The sequence below is a fragment of the Sinocyclocheilus rhinocerous genome, unplaced genomic scaffold (assembly GCF_001515625.1).
Source record: "Sinocyclocheilus rhinocerous isolate Xijiao unplaced genomic scaffold, SAMN03320098_v1.1 scaffold200, whole genome shotgun sequence".
NCBI lineage: Eukaryota > Metazoa > Chordata > Actinopteri > Cypriniformes > Cyprinidae > Sinocyclocheilus > Sinocyclocheilus rhinocerous.
This window is the reverse complement of record NW_015641014.1, coordinates 734226-750213: the sequence shown is the minus strand read 5'-3', so window position 1 is coordinate 750213 and position 15988 is coordinate 734226. Positions and strand designations below refer to the sequence as shown.

The 15988-nt window shown below is 36.4% G+C and overlaps 1 protein-coding gene across 2 annotated transcripts in view; it reads left to right on the top strand.

The window, feature by feature from the left end:
• LOC107753548 (microtubule-associated protein 1B-like) overlaps positions 1 to 15988 on the top strand; it is a 47451-nt gene that overhangs the window by 11004 nt on the left and 20459 nt on the right. The window lies entirely within an intron of this gene.

The window sequence follows — 15988 nt, the reverse complement described above, 5'->3', positions numbered from 1 at the left end:
TATCTATCTATCTATCTATCTATCTTTTAAAGAATTCAATAATATTTCAACAATTTTGTAATTATAGACACTCCTTGCATCCACATCTAATTTCTCATCTGTTTTGGTAAGTATCAGTTATAATACCTGATTATATCCTCACAGCTCTTGGGTGTGAACTGAATTGAGAGTTACTCAGCAGTTTGAAGCCCTTTGAGAACTGAGAGCTGCTCCTTTGTGCTTTTCCTGTTAATGAACTGCAGGTGGCTAAAAGATACAGCTGTGCCATTCCTATTATGCAGCACATTTTCATGTCCCCATCATATATGTTGAAATATATTAGATAAAATATTAAACTCACTCATTTTAAAGATGGAAATCATATGAATCATTATATTAACTACAATTTTAAAAGCCTGGGGTCAATAATATTTTTTAGAAATGAATACTTAAATTTAAGTGACAGTAAATTATTTATTGCAATTTTTTTCAAATAAATGTTGTTCTTTTGAACTTTCTATTCATCTGCGTATCCTGAAAAACAAAACAAAAAAAATTTCCACAAAAATATTAAGCAGCGCAACTGTTTTCAACGTTGATAATAACAGTAATTGTTTCTTAAAGCATCAAATCATCATATTAGAATGATTTCTAAAGGATCATGTGACATTGAAGACTGGAGTAATAATGCTGAAAATTCTGCTTTGCATCACAGGAATAAATTACATTTTAAAATATATTAATATAGAAAACAGTTATTTTAAATTGTAAAAATATTTCACAATTTTACTGTTTTTACTGTACTTTTGATCAAATAAAAATCTTTGGTGAGCTTTAAAAAAATGTCTATCCCTCCCATTGTGCTAATTTCATATTTGTATTTTTGTGTACTTGTATATATATAGAGAGACAGCAAAATAGAAAGTTAGCCCATTGGGAGAAATTGTCTTGTCATTGGTGTCAAGTTTCTCAGTTTGACCAGGGCATATTCATATTTTCAAAAGGTAAGTTCAAAAGTGCTGCGTAACAGGACTGATCCCTCTGACAGAAACAAAGAAATGAGGCATTAACAATCTTGACCTCGATCAGCCAAGTTTAGCTGCGGCTGGTGGGGAGGTTCAGGGCAAGGAACGGCATGATCAGTGTTTTCATTTTTACTGAGTCACTCCTGCATCTTGGCATGAGTCAAGGTGAGCATCGATATGAGGGGCTAATGAGTGTGCTTTGTGAGGAGAGAAGTACTATGTGCACATTACAGCGACTGTTAACTGTTGTTACCCAATTAATATGACACTATACGGACTTATGATATCTTAATGTATTTTAAGGAATGCATTGAGCAGGAATAGCGGCCTGCAGTAAAATGAATTGTTTGTACTTTGGTAATATCAGATACTGGCATAATTGGCTTTTTATTAAACTGTGACCACCACTGCATTAGCTGCTGACAGGCTTCATCCCCTCAAATATCCTATTAGAGAGACCGAATGAGACGTTTCGACCACTGTTATGCTCTATGAGTCAGCGGTTGTCTGCAGGCGGGAAAGTAATGGTCTGGAGAAGAATTTTCTGATATTTCCAGTCCCGTCTGAGTCGCATGTTCCCCACAAGTCTTTAATACCTAGAGAAAACTGTCCGTTAGCATTCCCATTCATCACGAAGGCAGTTTTTATCTGGCGTAGGTGAAATACGTGAAGTAACCAGTCAAACCATGACCTCTTGACCTTGTCTATCACTTCTGTGAATGTCCTGGCTAACAGCATCTAGCTAGCGCTAAGCAGAATCTGACCCAGACATTCCCTCTCATGGTGTCTGAAACTATTATCAGTCGGAGACCCCAAACACATTTTAAGAGTGTTATTTTGCTTACGTTGCTGATGTAAATTTAGCACGCATAGACAAAATCTTTGCTTTAACCGTTTAAAAGGAAGAAAAGGGAGTTGTTTGCTTTAATATAGTCACTGGGAGTGCAACAAGGTTCCTTACAAGTTTATGCCAGCTATTTGACTCTTTCCTTTTTCTCTCAGGATACACACAAAGGGAATTGGTACTCTAGAGCTGAAGCCTCAAGCAGGACCTATTTATAATACAAGCACTGAGCCATAATTATGAATTTCATTGATGCTGAGGGGGAAGTGAACGATCACATGATTTTCAGACAGACTGATAATTAAGGCCCAAAGCCAAAACTTCATACCTCAAAGCTCTTTTGAAGTAGGCTTATGTGTGTGTATATTATGTTCAAAAGTTTAGGGTCAGTAAGATTTTAATTTAGAAATGTATACTTTTTAGAGAAATGTATATGTTTATTCAGCAAGGGTGCATTGAATTGATCAAATGTGACTGTAAAGATAACATAATGTTACAGAAGATGCCTCAACATGCCTTTGCCCTAAAATTGTGGAATTTTAGGTGATGAAATAAAGCAGAATACTAGCATTCAGTATAAAAAGTGCTCAGCAAAAGGCTGCTGCTCTTGACACTAGCAAAAGATTAAGTTCATACACATACAGGTGCATCTCAATAAATTAGAATGTCGTGGAAAAGTTCATTTATTTCAGTAATTCAACTCAGATTGTGAAACTCGTGTATTAAATAAATTCAATGCACACAGACTGAAGTAGTTTAAGTCTTTGGTTCTTTTAATTGTGATGATTTTGGCTCACATTTAACAAAAACCCACCAATTCACTATCTCAACAAATTAGAACATGGTGACATGCCAATCAGCTAATCAACTCAAAACACCTGAAAAGGTTTCCTGAGCCTTCAAAATGATCTCTCAGTTTGGTTCACTAGGCTACACAATCATAGGGAAGACTGCTGATCTGACAGTTGTCCAGAAAACAATCATTGACACCCTTCACAAGGAAGGTAAGCCACAAACATTCATTGCCAAAGAAGCTGGCTATTCACAGAGTGCTGTATCCAAGCATGTTAACAGAAAGTTGAGTGGAAGGAAAAAGTGTAGAAGAAAAAGATGCACAACCAACCGAGAGAACCGCAGCCTTATGAGGATTGTCAAGCAAAATCGATTCAAGAATTTGAGTGAACTTCACAAGGAATGAACTGAGGCTGGGGTCAAGGCATCAAGAGCCACCAAACACAGACGTGTCAAGGAATTTGGCCACAGTTGTCGTATTCCTCTTGTTAAGCCACTCCTGAACCACAGACAAAGTCAGAGGCGTCTTACCTGGGCTAAGGAGAAGAAGAACTGGACTGTTGCCCAGTGGTCCAAAGTCCTCTTTTCAGATGAGAGCAAGTTTTGTATTTCATTTGGAAACCAAGGTCCTAGAGTCTGGAGGAAGGGTGGAGAAGCTCATAGCCCAAGTTGCTTGAAGTCCAGTGTTAAGTTTCCACAGTCTGTGATGATTTGGGGTGCAATGCCATCTGCTGGTGTTGGTCCATTGTGTTTTTTGAAAACCAACGTCACTGCACCCGTTTACCAAGAAATTTTGGAGCACTTCATGCTTCCTTCTGCTGACCAGCTTTTTGAAGATGCTGATTTCATTTTCCAGCAGGATTTGGCACCTGCCCACACTGCCAAAAGCACCAAAAGTTGGTTAAATGACCATGGTGTTGGTGTGCTTGACTGACCAGCAAACTCACCAGACCTGAACCCCAGAGAGAATCTATGGGGTATTGTCAAGAGGAAAATGAGAAACAAGAGACCAAAAAAATGCAGATGAGCTGAAGGCCACTGTCAAAGAAACCTGTATATTTATATTCATATAATTTATATAATAAATTAATATATTTAATATATAAAAATAAAAATGTTCTGAAATATATACATGCATGTGTGTGTATTTATATATACATAATAAATATACACAGTACACATACATATATAATGTAAACAAAAACTTTTATTTTGGATGTGATTATTCGCAATTCATTGTTTGACAGCAGTAATATATATATGTATATATATATGTGACCCTGGAGCACAAAACCTGTCTTAAGTAGCACGGGTATATTTGTAGCAATAGCCAAAAATACATTGTTTGGGTCAAAATTATTGATTTTTCTTTTATGTCAAAAATCATTAGGATATTAAGTAAAGATTATGTTTCATTAATTTGTTGAGATAGTGAATTGGTGGGTTTTTGTTAAATGTGAGCCAAAATCATCACAATTAAAAGAACCAAAGACTTAAACTACTTCAGTCTGTGTACATTGAATTTATTTAATACACAAGTTTCACAATTTGAGTTGAATTACTGAAATAAATGAACTTTTCCACGACATTATAATTTATTGAGATGCACCTGTACATCGTGGCCTTGAGGGAATGAGGTGGAATTCAAGAGGTAAATATATCCACTAAATATGATTCATCTCTGAAAATCAATTTATCCAGTTCTGGGCTGTACAATATTTGTAAGCGCTAGAACAAACACAATCCCCTCAGTTGTTTGAGCAATCTTCAGCAGGCTTTTGTTTTCGACTGATACAAAAGGCCAGTGAGACGTTCGTGGCTACGCACAGACACTGAAATGAGGAACAAAGCAGACACTCAAGCTGATTTAAACAGATTATCATTTGTGTTTTGACTTGAAAACATTTTTGCAGTTTTTGCACTATGCGGTTTTATGCATTTTTTATATTTCATTTTACATTTACATTTACATTTAGTCATTTAGCATTTTATGAACATCACCTTAATTGTGTTTCAGTGGGGATTTTTTTGTGAAAATGTTTATGTGACTGCAAACAAAGTAAGTGAAGGGAGCAGATACTGGTACAGTTCGGTAACTAGCCTTCACTTTGGAAACAATCACTGGTTTTTTGGTTAATATGGAAGAGTTTATATATTCAGAGTATATATCATAGTATATATCATTCTACTACCTTTCAAAAGGTTGGGATCAGTAAGAATCTTTAAAGATATTAGTACTTTTATTCAGCAATGACGCATTAAACTGCTCAAAAGTGACAGTAAATATGTTTATAATTTTACAAAAGATTTATGTTTCAAATTGAACACTGATAAGTTTTCAACACTGATAATAATAATAAATGTTTCTTGAGCAGCAAATAAGCATATTAAAATAATTTCTGAAGGATCATGTGACACTGAAGACTGAAAATTAAGCTTTTCCATTACCAGAATAAATTATATCTTGAAATATTTTCAAATGATGTCCAGTTGTTTTAAATTGTAATAATACTTCAGAATATTACTGTATTTTGATCAAATAAATGCAGCCTTTGTGAGCATAAAATACCTCCAAAAACATTTAAAAAATGTAAAAATTGAAAATTTTTGAACGGTAGTATATACAGTATGCTGTATTTAAATTACTAACCATATTTTTTTTGGTTAAAAAAGACATATAGTGTTTTAGAGAGCCATTCATTCATGCACTTTGTGCTGACATCCTGAACGGCAGATGGAGGTCAGTCATGCATAATTGAGGCTGCTCAATAATTCATGATTTGCATATTGATAACACTGCAGATTCTGTTTGAGTCAAAGCACTAAACCGGAGCATAAAAAAAAATACCTGGCACTGATTTTAGCATTACTTCATCTGTATGTTGTTTTAAATGAATCATTAGATGGATGCATTGGTAATGACAGTAAGTTTTCCAGGGCATTTTAACAGCATTTAATCATTAATAAAATTACATGAATGAATAAACTACTCAGAGGGAAAGTGAGAGAGAAAATCATTTGTTTGCTCTATTCATTTCACAATCACAGCCCATATGAATGAGAAATAAAATAAGACATTGAATCTTCATTAATTGAGCCTTTGCTGATTATCTGTGCTGATCTGACTGTGAATTATGTCTGGAAAGCATTTAAAAATATATCAGGATTGTTCCATAGAGGGGGAAATTGAAAATATGGCCTGTCTGGCAGAATGGGCACAGCAGAAAAAACACTGCACCAAAATTCAGTTCTCTTATCATGCCATAAAGCCATGCAGTGCCTACAGCAACCTTATTCAGGTCAAGCACTCATTCAGTAAGGCTGTAATAAACTATAAAAACATGAAATGATAATGTGACACATTTCTGGGTGAAGTGTATGGCAGAACTTGATTCAATCCATTGAGAACTGACTGGATTGTGAAAGTGGTCTTATATAACAGGTGGTTGAAATGGAGGGGCTGAAAATAAGAGGGCTTGGTGAAAGAGAGTAGGCTTCATTTTGATTTCATATTGACTTTTTGGCAAATCTTCTTGACCTAAAAAGTGGCATTTATACGAATTGAAAACAGATAATTGGAAGATGCTCAGATACTCGGATGGACACTTTACCACCCCATAAGGTCGGAAAATAAATTCAAATCTAGTACCTACTCAGACAGTATGCAATTTCGTTTTTTTTTTAAGTTAAAATTACGATTTTTAAAAGTTGAGTGTCACGTTTTTTTAGAACGCTGTGTCATGAGACCCTTAAAAAATGCCAACACAAAGGTCAAATATGTCTGTCTAGCTTTACACTAGTAAAGCAGTCTTTTAGGCACCTTTCGCACATGATTGGCAGTGGAACAAAACAGTTTTAAAAGGTAAAGGGGTCATATGACGATTCTAAAATAACATTATTTTGTATATTTGGTGTAATGCAATGTGTTTACACCATTTAAGGTTCAAAAAATAGTTTTTTCACATACCGTACATTATTGTTGCTCCTCTCTGCCCCGCCTTTTTTTTTCTCGCCTGTCGATTTTTACAAAGCTCATTGTTCTGAAAAGTGCGGTGTGCTCTGATTGGCCAGCTATCCAGTGCGTTTTGATTGGCCGAATACCTCAAGCGTGTGACGGAAATGTTACACCCCTTACCATATTTGGAAACACAGCGTCTCCATGACATGGCGGCGGCAGCAACAATACTACAGTGAGAATAAAAGTTACGCCGCCTTTGCGTATACATTTGGGCGGTGTTATGCAAATCATCCAACACAGTGACGTAGATTTATGGGGGCGTGTTTGAATGAGGTGTTTTAGGAAGGCGTGGATGAGTCTTAAGTTTTATAGAGAATATCTCTTTGGGTTTGAGACTTTAGTCTTGGCAACTTTACGGATCTTATATATGCACGAACAGCTTGTAACACTCCAAAGACAAAGGAAAACTTGAAATCGCATCATATGACCCCTTTAAACTTCTCTTAAATTTAGTGCCACAATTTTTGTATGCAATGTCATCATGCACTAAAAGACTCTAGCGCTAGCAGTCAAATATGTCCGTCTTGCGCATTTACATAGAAAGACAATGGGAACCTTTCTGTGTGAACGAAGCCCTTATTTTACATTGAGCGGGCTGTCTCTTAATGGATGCCACCATATTTACATCACATGACTGCGTGTAATGCGCAACTGACAAAATTTACATTATATAGCGCTTTCAGGCTTTATATAGAGCTTGAGGGAGGTCGGTGCAATGCAGCTGCATCACAAACTACCAATAAAACAAAAAGTCAGTGAGACTGAATGCATGAATGTCGATTATATGCATGAATAGATACAAAACAAAAGACACACAGCTAAACTTAGCGATAAAGCATAATAGAAAAAACTGCTGTTGGAATGAATAGGTACCAGCTGCATTAAATGCATACTAAAAACTCACCTGTATCAGTGCATTACTCACTTATTTAGTTTAGTATGAGAATGGATGCCAGATGTTTATAATGGGCCTATAGGGGTAAATGGCATATAACATGCCATAGGCCTATGCAATGTAATATTATATTAGACATGAAAGGGTTACTTGTGGTGCATTGAAAGTATCACTAACTCCCCCTCCTCCCCGCCTAACCCCTCTTCTTCAGACAGTAGCTGCATCTGTAGTTTAATTGGCGGGTGGCTGCAGCCAGAGTTGCTGCAACTATCCCGCTCTGCTCGAGAACCCAAATCTGCCAACCCACACACACTCTCCGGCCCCTCCCACACACACACAAACAGCAGTGACTGCGCTCCCGAACACCCATCAGTCGCGAGAAACACGACGCTCTGTTAAAGTGGCCCGCTTCAGCATACGGTATGTATCACTTTCTGTCATGCAGACTACAGAGACAGCGTTCTAGCGTGCGATGCGGTCTCTGGCGCGACTTTTACGCAGTGTCGCAGTGGTCCGGACAAAGAGTCTTGCGATGCAAACAGTCAGTGACACTTTGCTTTATGAGACTGTGACGTCGCGGAGGGTGCGTATCCTTATTTGACCGCATATTTGTCTTCTTCTTGACGTTATTAATGACTTTGATCGCGTACTCGTGGCTTATGGGGCGCGAGACATAATCATTATGATGCGTCTCAGTCGCGATACACATGACGACGAAAGAATTAGGTAATTAAACGTCCAGACAGCCGTTTAAATCTACCTGTAATTGCGACATATGTCTGGGGGACAGAGTGTACGATCAACACCTTACTGTGCTTTATCCGAACTAACTGGATTCATTTAGGTGATGGACGGAGGTTGGCGGAGAGCTCGCTCGGACAGGCTAACTTAATGTTGCGTTGAATTTTTATTTATTTATTATTTAACAGGTTGTGAAATTATTTGTGCGTTTGACAGTAGCTATTTGAAGTGGTCTTGTTATTTTATTATTTTGTGCTTGTGCTAAATGACCACGAGAAGTCATTATTTGATGCATGACGCACTTCTACATTGAGATATTTTAGGGAGGCTGTGTTAAGATGCTAAACGTGTACGTCTTTGTCTGGAGAAATATATTATGCTCAGAAGTTGTGACGTATGATCTGAAGTGTTCATGTTAGAGTTGGTGAAATTATTTGAACGATTTTGGTTCATTAACGATTCTTTTAGTACTTTTGTAGAAGAAAAATTTGGACAAAAGAGATTTAATTATTATTGCTGCAGATCGTTTTAGATTTCCTCAAAATATTCTTGTGAAAGATATGTTTATTGAAACTTAGGTTTCACAGATATTTTAAATGAATTAAACGCAATAAAATATATATTATAAAAGAAAAATGTGGTAACATTTCAGTTCATTCCAAAAAATACCACAGATTCCAATAAAACGTAGCCTATCTTTAGGCGGCAGACAGTAAATGCACTGTTTCAAGTCTTATTATCCCTACTAAATATTACATAACACAGGTACTTTCATTATTTCATGATGACATTACATTTAGTTATAAAGTAAAACTTGCGGTTTATTAATTAGTCATTTGAATACAATAACCGCTCCGACTGACGTTTTTATTAACCGCTGTATGTTTTGATTCACTAAAGAACCGTCTCAAATGATTCATTCGTTTGAGAATCAGAAAACACTGGTCGCGCGATATTTTCACTAAAAAGAACCGTGAACCGACTCAAGATTTTTTGATTAATGAGTCATATAAACACAATACGTTCTTCAGCAGTCTATGATTTACTTTAAAGAGCCAGCTCATAAGGACTGCTGTATGATTTGATTCAGTAAAAAGAGCCGACTCAAAGAGGCATTCGAATCAGACTGCACTGGTCGCACTTGTTTTTTTTGTTTGTTTTTAAGTTACTAAAAAGAACTGACTCGAGTCATTCGTTCTGGTATCTGACTACACTGTTCACATCCATTCGGCAATCCGACTGCACTGGTCCTGCTGTATGTTTTTGATTGACTAAAATGAGCCGACTCAAAAGACTCATTCGTTCTACAATAAAATTACAATCAAAATAATGCAAAATATTGTCTCTGTCTCAAAATCTAGTAAGATGCCTTCCTTGACAGCATTCCAGGAAACTTCTAATGCTGCCTGAGTAAGCAGTTCACTTCAGATTTTTTAAATCAGTTTCGACAGTCATCTCTACCATTTTTTTTCTTATTATTTTTTTAAACAGTAATTCCACTAAGTTCAGGCTATTATTTACTGTAATTCAACAATATACAATTGTACAAAATCTTGAGACATTTATAAACATTTAGCAATCAATTAAGAAGCCCCAAGCTTGTCAGTATGTTTTGACAGCCACTGATTCGTTTGCTGCTCCGTGACTCATCATTGCTGTCTGTGACTCCTTTTCTCTTTCCCCCTTCTCTCTCTTTCTGTTTGCAATACGTTTGTGCATCTGGCCGCTTAAGGACCATTCATGAAAAATAATGACTAAATGGATGACTCGCTCCAAGTTTGAATATCATTGTGGAGGCCAATTAAACCCACAAAACAACTCTTTTGCTTCATTCGGCACAGCTGACGTTTGAGTCATAATGTTCAACTGTTTTACTCTTAATTTATGTTTCATAGGAGTACAAAAAACATCAATGTAGCAAATAAGACCTGCTTGAACTAAATGATCTCTAAGTACTCTAATTGATATCATAAAGAGGTGATGGTGTTGTTAACTTTTAAGGAGATACTGGGGACTATTTTAAGTACATTTGTTTGTCATCTGAGTGCTGAAATGATTCAGTCGTTCCTTAGTTCTCTTTTCTGATGCAACAGTCTGGGTGGGATTTTTACATAGAGAAACACCCACTGACAGCATTAGCTGCTGAGTCATTGTCCCATTGGTACTGGTAGTAGCCTAAAGCAAAGTATGGTAGAGGTGCAGAATGTTTAGTGGACCTGCTTCACTTTGAGTGTCTTTATTATAATATGAGATGAAAGTTCCTTCAAAATACATAATCTTATTTAATTGCCCTTGTTTTGTGGCAGTGTGCTCTGTTATAGGCTTAAGAGAGATTCTTTATTAAGCTTTCATGATATCATTGTTGCGAGGCTCAATGTTAGGACACTGAAGGGCACGTCCATCTGCCACAGAGTAAAAATGGGCCATTGAAGACATTAAAGACAAGGGCGATTGGGCTTTACCAAAGTGACTCATGCTTTGTTCCGTTTGACATTGGAAAATGCTGAGAAAGGAACAGCCATTTTAGTCCTGCAGTTTCCATGGACAACATAAATGAATGGTCCAACATAGAAAATATTAGCAACTCAACACTTTGGACTTATTGGATAATCCTTCCGGATTTAGGAACGGTCATTTGAGACAAACAACCTCTCATTGGTGGATTACTCAGCGGAAAGGGACACAATTTAAGTGGCAGGTGCCCGTCTGTGGATTGTAGCACTTTTAATTACAAATGAATCTCTTAGACAGGCATGCAGGTTTGTCTGTCTGTGTCCTCAAACATTTGACCAAAATGTTTGCTTTGCTGCGGTCAAAACTAGGGTTGCAAAAAGGTGGAAAATTTCGGAAACGTTCCAGAAATTTTGGAAAATTTCCAGGATTTTTTGGAATAAAAATCTAGTCAAAACAAACCGTTAAATTGTAATTTACTTGTTTACTCTGAGTCAGCTCATTAACCGATTTAAATGTATACCGGTAGAACTCAATATAACGGCTCATGGCAACTGCTCATTAAGTTTGTATTAAAGCAGCTTTCAATATAAGCAGAATTTGAGTGGTCTTGATGAAAGAGAGGTTGACCTGCACAAAAGCGCACACTTGTTGTGGTCGAGTTAAACGTGTTGAAAATGAGATGTGATGTCACAAGCTCTTGGTGTGAACTGCTCACGGTCATAGCGAGGTGATATGATGTTATACTCTCACATTTGCTCCAAGCTCACCCTTTGGTGACATATTTCAGTCTTTTATTCAGTTTTTTGAAGGCCGTTTGTGTTGGTGGGTATGTGGGTGAGTGCACAAATGGCCATCATCCCTGGGAGCTTGCAAATTCAGTGTGGGAGGATCACCCTCTCTTTCCTTTGTAGTGCTGCAGTGAGAATTCCTTCACTGCTGTTGAATCACATTGGTCTAAATTGGCCTGTGTGAATTGTTGCTTGTTCTGGTTTAAGATCTTTTACCTCAATGTATGTTAATCATACAGATTGCCTTAGGAGATGTTCTGCGTTAAATGTTGTTTCTTTGGTACTGTTTTTTGTGTGAAATGTTACTGCAGCAGGAACGGGTTATTGGGAATGTGGAATGTTAGCATCTGTAATCTGTGAGTTAAATGTAAGCTTTAGTCTGGTACTATGAAAAGGTTCCCGCGGTGCAAAAGGCCCTAATAATACATCTTCAATTTATTAATAATTCATTTGGATGAGACATTGCCACCCAATATGGTAACAAAAAATAATGCATAAAATAAAATAAACACAGGTATCAGGACTTATTTGGGATTTATGCTGCTGACCAAATAAATGATCAAAAACACTGGTTTGGGCCAAAATTATATATATATTTTTTGGGTTGATTGCACCAATCTACCTAGTAAAAGGACAAAAATTGCAACAAAAAGTAATGTTATTTAAAATATTATTATTATTATTATTATTAATCTCTGTTCCAAGTAAGTTTTACTATGGACTAGTTAGCTAACATATTTAACGACAACCTAACATGTCTTGATTTTAAGTTTTCTTTATCTCTTATTGGTTGCATGTTTTTCTAAACAGTTGTCTATGGGTTTTATGCTCAGTTTTATTTCTGCGGTTTTATGTAGTCGGTAGCAATAGCTGTTTTAAGTCCCAAGATGGCAACAATTAGCTAGCTTGCATTAATATTAAAATAGAGACCATGAGTGGTACGGAGACATGAAAGTAGCACACTGTTGTTGCCGCAATTGACAATGTCTGTAGCGATCATTATACAAAGTACTTTATCATTTGTTCATTTGATTTGCAGTCACTAGTACACAATATTAAGTTTTCAAAGAAAAAAATCATCCACTCTTTTTAACAGGATCTCTTCAAAAGGCTGAATAATATTTAGAATGAAAAGATTTATGATAGGCTTAATGCGGCATACAGCTATCTGGCTGTGCTCATGTAACTTCTAAAGGCCTTGAGTACTTTTATTTGTTAATAGTCATTTGAATTCTTATTCTTATCTTATCTTATTCTAATGTTAAATGAATAACGCATGAAACAGGTCACACTGTGCATTTTTTTCCATTAAAAAAACATACTATCAGATGTTATGGTTAGATGCATATGTTTTCAAAACAACCCATAAGCTGTCTGTAAATCATCTGGTTAAGGGACTGTGGAAACACTGACATTTCAGAGCAGATGCTGATTCACAGAACAGACCCATGTCCTCTCTTAGATCAGAAAGTGTCCGCTATTTATACTCTTTTCTACATGCTTTCATAAGCACTCCTCTATATTGCAGTTAAAACCTGTTATTAACATCTCAGCATGTGTATGTTTCCATCACTTGGTATGTACTCATGACATTTCCTTTTATTTGAACTGCCTGCTCACTATTGTGCTGGGTATATATTATATCTTTGCACAATTATCAGGATTAAAAGATGCACTTATCAAGCTTCTAGTTTCTTTGTTGTTCTTTTGTTCCTGCCTATTAAAATGCCACATTCGTGTGGCCATATTACGTAGCTATAGAATGATGAGAAGTCTTTGTGGTAGCAGGACGTTGTTGTGAAATGCTGCAGTGTTGTGGAGTCTCGTCAGTGTTGGAGAAACATCCAGCCCTTATGCAGGACAACAAAGATGTGGCTTCAAATGCTAATGAAAGGGATGTGTGGTGGCATGATCTCATAGTTGGCTCAGGTTTAGGTTGGAGTTTTCTGGACCCCAAGGAAGCAGTTGTAAAGCACCAACAATCTTCTCGTACCCTTTTTCTTGCTTTAAAACTTGCTTCCTCTGTAGCCCATATCTTGCCTAATGTGCTCTTTCCACAATTCAGACACTGAAATTTGTATACATAAATATCTAACGTAAATTGTGCACAAATTTAAAATAATGAAGATAAAAACGTTCGCTGTTTATCAAAGAAAAATATATAGGATTGCTTATGGGATTCCACTACTGTTCAAAGTTTTGGTATCACTATGCTTTTTCTTTTAAATAAATGAATAGTTTTACTCAGCAAGGATATTAAACTGATTAAAAGTAATGACAGTGAAGACATTTGTGTTGTAATGAAAGATTTCTATTTTAAATAAATGTTGTTCTTTTGAACGTTCTATTCATCAAAGAAAGTTGCACAACTGTTTCAGAAATGTTTCATATGCACAAAATCAGCATAATAGAATGATTTCTGTGTCACTCAGAAGACGAGTAATGAGTGCTGAAAATTCAGCTTTGGCATCCAAATTTTAAAAATACATTTAAACAGAAAACAGTTATTTTAAATGATTAAAAACAACTTATCCTGTTTTTGAAGTGTTTATTATACATTTTATATTGGTTTTGATTTTACTGATTATTAACCCTAATTATTCTATATTTTATATATACATAAATATTTTATTAGGTTAATTTGATTGCATATGCAGCTTCTTTAATGTTTTTATCCATTAAAGGACTGCCATCTCATTGTGCTAGTTATTAGACATTACTATTTTTGAGTTCTGTGAACCAGTATTGCCAGTATAATAATTGAAATCTTGAAACGGTCCCTGCAAGTGAGGCATAAAAGCACAACATGCACTCCTGCTGGGTCACTGTGCCGCTGCCTCACCCTTTACCCAGGTGGCTGTCTGAGATTCAGTGACACATCCGTGATAAAAGAGGCTTTAATATGCTTAACAGCAGAATCATTCGGCATTGCCAAATCACAGAATTACCAGAAGAAACTAGGGCATTCGCTTCTTGTGTAGATGCAACAGGGAACGTCAGAGTCATATAAATATTGGGCAGCTTGTGTTAGTCTTGTTTTAGGGTTGTATAGAGCACTTAAATCACATACAGTGGCAGAAATTGCTCATCTGCAGGAATGATGGTGCCTAGCGGTGTCATTTATAATAATTTCAGATTATTACTTTAATGGATTTTTCAAGTTTCCCATCATACTTCTCTCAACCAGAGGACTGGACTAAGACTGGATTGATGACACATTTATGGGATTACAATAAGTCCCTCAAAAGTAACATTAATTCCCTCCGTTCTGAAAAGCTAGTTAGCTACAGTAGTTAGATAACAACAAACACCTGTGGTGCTTTATGTTTAATGAAAGTTCATTTTGCATTTTAAACAAAAAGAAAGGCCACTGCACAACCTCTGTGCCAGCTGTAGATGAAATGGGAATTAAATGGCTTGTTCCACGGGGACAAACAGATTTAGTGTTGCTAATACAGTGTGCTACAGCAAGACGTGCCGTTCACAAGGTTATTTGCTCCCAAAAGCGCACAAGACGGTGGCATGAGTGACTGTTTTAGATGCTCGGATGAGGTGATTCTGTTCCCAAATTTCCACGGGCCTCAATCTCTTGGGTGACCATATCTAGAGCAAAATATCTGGAGCAGTGCGAATGCTTGGTCTGTCTTCTACCATAGCACTGTTTGAGCTTATTTTAACGAAGTGCTCTCATTTTTAGAGTTCATGAGCAGATATTTATATCAAGCGGGTCAGGTGAGGTAGGACTGGATCTCTACACTGAGACCTTCTTAAAAATGACAGTGTTTTATGATGCTAATGCGATTAAGATGTTTGTGCTATCAAATTTAAGTCATTAATTAATAATCAGCAGTTATGAAGTTGCTTGTTCTTTAATGGATTTACTGGATTCCTTGGAATTTTGGACTACTGTTACAAATGCTACATTCTTTCCCATTCTTTAGTGACTGTGGAAAAGTGCCAAAGGGAGTAGTGGAAACTGGAAGCTGGCTGAACACACCGCTCTCCAAAACCATCTGTTTATTTAAAACGGCAAAGTAGTTTTGTGGTTTTTAAGTCCATTTGAGATAATCAATATGCTAATGTACTTCCAAATGTTGACAAATTTCACTTTTGGCAGATATAAACATTGAAAATGTACAGTCTTTCTTTTCCAGAAAAAAATTAATTAAAAAAATGTGTGACTCATCCTGCATGCCCAATCATCAAATACTCTCTAGAATGAGAATGTCCCGCCCCCAAAGCCATATGTGAGTAGCAAATCATGGCTTGTAGTTTTTATTAACTATTTTTAAAAAGTAATGGACCGTTTGGTACCTCCTGCCAAAAATTCCTGTTTGAATACAAAATATGTCAATACAGGAATTAGGGCTGCAACAACTAATCGATATAATCGATAATAATCGATAATGAAATTCGTTGTCAACGAATGCCGTGATCGATTAGTTAGGCTGA